We start from the raw sequence: 7,740 nt of genomic DNA on the forward strand, positions 1-7,740 counted from the left end.
TGTACCTAAAACCTGTTTCATTACTGCCTTCATCCTGTGTGAACTCTGCTGTTAACTGGGCTGCACTGCACCTGCACTGCATCACTCTCTCCTCTCCTTCCTTTTGATGCTTTCTTTTCTGCTCGGCAAAGCCCGGCTCTGTTCATTTCATCACCCTGTTGTGTGCCTTTTACCTGCTGCCTCATTTTGTGATTGGTTTTTAAAAGAAATCATATTTTGGTCATGATTGATAGGAAAATTCATTTTGGGAAATCTGCAGGTGTCCTTTGTCACTGCACCACTTATTCAATTGTCCACGACATGCACTGTGAGCCTTGTTTTTGTTCTCTTTGAAACTTTAAAATAATTGGGATTTATCAAAGTTTTCAGCCGTCCAACTTGTTCATGCAAACATATTTGGTTCGAAATTATGCCTGAAATAAGATCTGAGGTTAATTTAAGCTCATGGGAATATACATTTTGTCGTACGACATAAAATACATCAGTAAGTACCCCGCTGGTGGATGTCTGGAGGTGTAATGTGTCTTAAAAACGGCGTCTGCTAACAAGTGACTAAATAGGACGACTTAAATGTAGTCACGCCGAACATTAGCCACCTTTAGCTTAGCGGTGGTGACCTTAAAGGGCCCATGTCATGGTTTTCTGGTTATTACCCGTCCCCTTGTGTGTTATGAAGGTTTTTATACGGTCTGCAGAGTCACAAACTCTCAAAGTACACCCTGTAGCGAGTACAACTCTAACACAGAAAAGACCTGTCCATGCTGCCCCTCATTGTTTGCTTCCTGGGTTCTGTGACGTGTGAACACCCAAATCATCGGATTGGCCCAAATGGACCAATCCGCGGAGCACCTCACACACCAGGATCCCTTGGCTAACTAACAGGGAGTTCCCATTGACTTGCATAGAGCTCTCTGAACCCTGGTAATAGACGAGTTGGGATGACGGAGAAATGCTCCCCGCAGACCCATTCTCACAGCGGTATAAACCTTTTTCTTACTCAATATCAAGCCACACTTATTGTTTTGACTTCGGCTGTGGGTGTTTGTGTGTGCTCAGGATGAGTTTAGCTTGTTCTCGCTGTATCGCCGACTCGGAAACCTGTCCGCTCCTCGTAGCAACGAGCCTCGCAACGTCCCGACCAATCAGAGCAAAGTGGGCTCACAGGGAGGGGGGGGGGGGGGGGGGGGGGGGTGAATACACATACTTTACAGAGATGCTGTATGAGAAACCAATGTGAGTTTGGAAAATTGCACAATATAAATCTATTCTAGTAGACCTCAACAATGGAAATATGATCAGTAGAAATGGCCATGACATGGGACCTTTAAATCATGCAACTGGGATGTAGTACCTTTATAGCCTTCTAGTTTACTTCTGATGATTGTGTTTACACTTCAAAAATAATAAAGCGTTGGTAATATGTGGAGATATTTGCTCAGCATAAACAAACATGTGTTTGCCACACAGTTTATTTTCTGCAATATTCCAAAAACTAATGGAAATATCCTATACATTTTGTATGGAGGGAGCCCTTTCAATGCTAACTTACAACCTACTAAAATACATCATCACTGCACCACTCAGTTATTGATAAACTCCATAATGACTGAAACACTGTCCCTGATATTTAAATCTGTGTTCTCTTTCTAAACTCTCTCTGTGATTCCCTTCCATGTCGCTTTTTGTGAAGCTGGTTGTCATGGTATTTCTTTTTGAAAATTGGAAATACTTACTTCCTTTCTGAATTGCTGCATTGTTCTTTTCGAATTTTGTTTCACTTCAGAGAAGAACTAGTGCAGTGTGCATTTTTGTGATGGGACACATTGATATAATGTTATGATAATTAGGATCCTGAACTTACAGTAAGTCCTATTTTAAAAGCTTCACCACTATACAGTTTGGACACACTGCACACAGCATGGCTTCCAAACAACTTATCAATAATTGAGCAGTGTGTGAAACAGCAAGAGCTAAGTTATGTTTGCAAAACAAACGCCTCGGACACAGATTTGTAATACATACATAGAATACGATTTTAAATAATACTATTGTGTAATTCTGTTTTCAAAGCCGTCCTTGTGCCGTTATTATTTAATTTTCTGCTGCTTTGCTCTGTTTCTTAATTAATTAATTATTCTCACCAACTCATCCAAAATATCATTTATGCAGTATTGTTTTAATTAAAAATACTGCTTGACCTTAGCTTAAGCAGTACATGTTCTTCTCTTACATCTTGCACCACTGAGTATAATTTTATTTTGCACTGCTCTGTTTTCACTGGAGCCCAGGGCTACTGGAAAGGAAAAAGAGAGGAGAGGAGAAAGGAGGGACGAGGAGAGGAAAAAGAGAGGAGCTTGGGGCTATTTTTTTTAGCTCAGCCCCCCCAAAATAGTTCCTTTTTATTTTAGGCTGTCCCCAATAGCGGAGGATTTGCTGCAGGTGTGAGAGAGAGGAGGAGATTCAGACATGATTGTTCTTTCTTGACATCAACACAGCCCAAATGTTCTTCTTACAAATATAAAAAAAACGAGATGTATTTTGGCTTTTTTTTTTTTATGTGTAAGATGTTCGTAAACGCACACTCAAACGATATATGCAATGTTTCTATATCTTGAAGATATTTAAACATGTAATGTAGTCTTAGCTCTGTTTGCTTGGCCTATTGGTTTTGCAGATTGTCAATATTTGCCACTTTTTAATGTGTTTGAATTCACATTATTGGGTCAGCCAATGACATTTTCATTGCATATCATAAATGAGGTTTGACGCAGCTGCCTCCCAGGATGCTCTGTTATCTTTGAAGTTGTGCATAAAATGTAAGATTGCAGACAAACATACAATATTTGACAACACACACAAGACTCTGAGAAAAATCAATTTTCCCTCGTCGTTTGGTGTGGTTTGTGTGTGACAGTTTTGTTGCTATTCAATTCTGTCACACACACACACACACACACACACACACACACACACACACACACACACACACACACACACACACACACACACACACACACACACACACACACACACACACACACACACACACACACACACACACACACACACACAGATGCAAACACCTGAGTTGGATGGTGACCTATGTGTTGTTTCACTGGGAATAAACCTTGACACTTTGCTGGTCAGGCCTTTAATGACAGCTCCAGTCGATGTGTGTCTTCTCTCTGAGGTCTGCTATACCCATCACCGTTTAATCATCAAAAGGTCAAGGTTAATCTTGTCTGAGGCAGCACACACTGCGTTTAAATGAGCTAAATGACCTGTTTACTGCGGCATCAGTCCACCAAGTCTCTGACCACAGAGAGAAGTCCTTGGTCTGCAAAGTCATATATCACTAATGCTTTCAGATATGGTGGTCGTTGTTCATAACGTTGGATGTCTGCTGACCAATCACATCTCTTGTCACATTCCTAATCTGTTTTAAATGACCACTAGTGGTGCACATACGCCATGATAAGACCTCACAATTGCACTTAAGTTGTTTGGTTAAAATACAATAAAAACTTAGATATTTACAGACAAAAGGTATTTATTAAAAACAAATATCACAACATAAAATGTATTGTTTATCATTTAAATTGATTTTAATTTAAATATTAGTATTTAGTGTCTCTAATGTGACATGTTTACATACTTTAATTTTCAAAAAGCTCTTTATTTTTCTCATACTCCCTGTGCTGCAGAATCCCCTTTTCACCCTCTTTCTGAAACCAGAGCCCAGTCCGCTCTGATTGGTCAGCTGGCCGGCTCTGTTGTGATTGGTCAACCACTTAGAGATGTCCGGCCTCTTAGCATATCACAATGTGTTGGAGCGCTACAATGGAATCACAAGTGTTACAAAGTGATGTCACTATGTTATGGATGTTCAAAGGAGTCCAATGGATGTGTTTCAGGTGGGGGTGGGGGTGGGGGGGGGGGGGGGAGATTTGATCCTCAGCAGACCATTTACATGCACTAAAACCAATATAAAACAACTCAGGCAAGGGAAAACCACGAGAAACATAATAGGGCCTCTTCAAATTGAAAAAAACTATAATCTTCAATGGGAAGTGTTACTTGTTACATTTGGTTTGGTACGCATGTGTTGATGGATCGTTTGCTAACCTCTGTCTTACCCGGTTTCTTTAATCTTCTGCCTGAGAGAAAAGAAAGTGTAACATGTACACAACATGTACATGTGTGTGTCAGTATGTAAGGGCAAAGCAGACTTCAGGCTGGTCTCTCTTCTCAGCTGATGTCAGATACTCTCCCCTCTTTCATTTCACCTCTGTTATGGTTTTCCTCTCCTGACATTTCAGGCTAATCTGGTTCGGCACACTGATCATCGCTGCCCTACAGAAACCTCACCACTCAGCAAGGACAACCTTTCAGTAAAGCTGCATTACCAATTCCTTTGGTTTATTTAAAGTTCTTTCTTTGGATGACTCAAAACTCCATTCTACTTTTAAGTGTTTGACTGTCTCTTAGTCGGGGTATTTTTCTCACTTTGGCTAAGCCCAGACAGCAGGGCACCATTGTCACAGCGATAGTGAGTGGGCACGTTTTGCACCTGTCCCAAACCAATAAACAGCCCTCACAACAGGTGCTGTAGACGGCTCAGCAGGAGGTATCCACAATCATGCATTTTTATGTCAACAACTAGAAAAATGACCCCCAGGGGGCTTTCTTTGTTTTTCATATCCCCATAGACCAACACCGTTTCATTTATCTCAATTAACTACCTGAGAGTTTCTTAACTGCAGAACGGTCCCATGTGTAACATTATTGTTGTTGACTTAATTAAATTGTCTCTGATTCAACGCCTGGAAGACATTGTTGGTCAGGGCCTTTCAAAGCTGTGACAAATGTCCAAACATATTTAAAGGAACATTTTCTGCTCTGCCTTTTTTTCTATGTATGTGTGTGGATTTATAAATGTGCATAAATGTATTTTTCTTACGGGGACAGGCTGTCCTCGTAAGAAAAAGATTTGTCTAAAAAAACAAACATTATCGGTGTTTTTTTACTAGCTTGACAGTGAGGCTTAAATTGAATCAATTTGGTGTTACCATTAACATCTGCATATTTTGGGCATGGGAAGCAATCGCGGAGCTGTCAACATTTGTCCTTAAGAGGTTGGTTACCTAAAGGTACAATTAGCTAAATCATTTTGAGCGCAGCTTCCTTCCAGCTTTAGACCTTATTAATCACCACCATTTGATTAAGTTGATTATGAAACTGGAGTCTGTGATATTACTCGAGGCGCAGCCAAAGATTCCTAAGTCACAGCCCATAGATATCATCATTAACTGGTGTACTGCAAGTTGTTGATGCCATTTTAACCTGCGTACCACTTCTGTAACAAGCTCATATCCTCATTATTGAATGTGGAGTAAAGCCTCGAACACTTGAAATGACAAACTGTGCCAGGAGAAGAGAGGTGTAGAGATGGTTAATGTTGGATGAACATGTCAAACATGTCACGCTCGAAAACCATCTAGTCTGACACTGTCTGGACTGAGAGAGCGAGGAAGGGAGAGGAAGAGTGTGTAAGAGACACATTTGCTGAATGACTCATCGTTGCGTTTCTAGATGTCCCTCTTGGCGAGATTACTCAACTCCAGCCTGCTCCGGCCAACCTGTGTACATTTGAGTGAATGTGTGCGTGTGAGCAAATATGTCTCCATGCAAATTTGAAATGTCGTAAAGACAACTCTTCAGCAAGTCCAGAATCATTCATATGTTGAAGAGACCATAAAAAGACCAAATAAGAAAATAAACGGAATAACTGTATTTATAGAACAAATTCTTTAAAAAAAATCTAGAATCGATGCTTGTTTATTCCGGGTGTAAACAGGATAACTGTACAGTATGTACATTTTCATGTCAAACTGGTCTGCAGACATCCTTGTTACAGCAATTAAAACATCACATTTTAAATAAAAGAAAATGTAGTTATTCAGACTTTCCTCTAGAAAGTGGAAACTTTGAAACAGCAGTAATACAGAGAGACAGTGAATTGTCAAAGTATAGGGAAGCTGTGGTTTGCAGAGTGAAGTGTTGAAGCTACTTTCTATGGTTACATTTAATAGAGAGGGGGCACATGGCCTCAATTTTTGTTACTTTACAAAGTCATGCTGACTTTCCACAGTTTGCTTCGGTGTTGAAACGGCTTGAACTCAGAGTGCTTAGCAAATTGTCTTTTATTTATCACCGTCCTACTTCCATTATTCTCTCATTTCGCTGTGCAACTGCAGCACCAAATAGCTGATTCGAAAATACTTTAGATCATGTCACCATGGCCGGGAAAAGTCATTTCAGATGTTCCCAGTGCTGATAGAAGGAGTCTCCAATGGGTCGGCTGGTCTGGTAATTGCTTGTGTTTTTTTTGGTAGTTTTTGTTACCTTTTATTCATGATTTATTAAAGTTCTCTACTTTCGCTGATGTAACTGTCCCCTTTAGACTCTTCAGGTAACGCGTGAAGTAGAAGTTGCCTACTTAAGTTTGAGTAAGAAGTGCATTAGTGGCTTTCTCCCTCAGCTGCAGGTGTCCAAACAGATCACAACGCTGAGGTTGAATCTGAACTGCAAGCTGCTTCTGGAGGACAATTTTTTCGACACTGCAGAAAAGTTTCCCTCTGGCTCGTTATGCATCATCGTGCACCATTGTGATGTCAAAATGTGTGTGCGCTTGTATGCACTCAGGTGTGAGCGAGTGTGTGTTATTTAGTGAGAGAAAAAGTATAGAATATTTTGGGCTCCTGGATAAAGTATAATGACGTTTCCTTTTTTAAATTATTTTTCTGTTATTGTGTGTGTGCTACCTTTCGTTACTGCATGATGAACTGCTCTCTTTAACAGAAGGTCGTTACCATATTTTACACTGCCACATCCAAATTACACTAAAATGTAAATTATCCCATTTGAAAACAGCACTGTCATTATCATAATAATGGTGCAGTGTAATAAAATGAATCCCTCTTGCTCTGCCTGTAGACTGAGACAAATGTGTAGCAACACTAGGACCAGAGGAAATTACCCTTAAACACCTAAAAAAAGATATATTTCATTCATGTAATTATATGTATTATTACAAAAGTGTTTTTTTAAAATAACACATTGACTTACTGTTTTCTTGCAAATAAAGCTGAAAAACAAAACGTTTAAAACAAACATTTTTGTTTTAAGTAGTATATAACATTTTTATTATTATTATGGCACAACAAGAAAGATCGGATTAATAAGGATTTCAGTGTTAGAGTGGATTTCTAAATTATTTTGACATGGGTTGACTTCTTGAATTGTACCACTACACCCAAATAAAATATTGAATCAACATATACTGTATATGTATTTCTTATATGTCATCTGCACAGCTCCCTCCTGCTGCACTCCTACAGTGTTAGCAGGACTGTTTGATTGACAGGTGTGAGAATGGCTGTGCTCTAAGACGACGCCCCGGGGTGCAGCTCCTCTGAATTATGAATGAACGGGATGAAGCTTTCACCTCTCTGAATGAACCTCACATCTGCAGAGGGCTCTGACCTTTCCTCTTTCAGTTGCACTTCAGTTGTATTGAAATATGCTTTATTCTCATGACAGAATGAAAGCCAGTTCACATAAAGTGCAATATTATTATTCGGTGAAAGCATAACAATTCATGAAATGAAATGAGAAATAGTATATAGTTTTGCATTTATATTGGTGATCTGCTTGAATATTATTAACAAAATAATTAAG

The sequence above is a fragment of the Notothenia rossii genome, assembly GCF_949606895.1.
Source record: "Notothenia rossii genome assembly, chromosome: 6".
NCBI classification, from domain to species: domain Eukaryota; kingdom Metazoa; phylum Chordata; class Actinopteri; order Perciformes; family Nototheniidae; genus Notothenia; species Notothenia rossii.